Source organism: Chiloscyllium punctatum, unplaced genomic scaffold (assembly GCF_047496795.1).
Source record: "Chiloscyllium punctatum isolate Juve2018m unplaced genomic scaffold, sChiPun1.3 scaffold_516, whole genome shotgun sequence".
Lineage (NCBI taxonomy): Eukaryota > Metazoa > Chordata > Chondrichthyes > Orectolobiformes > Hemiscylliidae > Chiloscyllium > Chiloscyllium punctatum.
In genome coordinates this window covers 14,599-15,000 of record NW_027310250.1, presented here as the reverse complement: position 1 = coordinate 15,000, position 402 = coordinate 14,599, and positions in this window count along the sequence as shown.

The following is a 402-nucleotide window of genomic DNA, read 5'->3' as shown; positions in this document are numbered from 1 at the left end:
AGAATATTTTCGGGTTGGTATAAATCAGTAACCACCGACACTTAGAATATTTTCGGGTTGGTATAAATCAGTAACCACTGACACTTAGAATTTTTTCGGGTCGGTACAAATCAGTAACCACTGACACTTAGAATATTTTCGGGTTGGTATAAATCAGTAACCACCGACACTTAGAATATTTTCGAGTTGGTATAAATCAGTAACCACTGACACTTAGAATTTTTTCGAGTTGGTATAAATCAGTAACCACTGACACTTAGAATATTTTCGGGTTGGTATAAATCAGTAACCACCGACACTTAGAATATTTTCGAGTTGGTATAAATCAGTAACCACTGACACTTAGAATTTTTTCGAGTTGGTATAAATCAGTAACCACTGACACTTAGAATATTTTCGGGT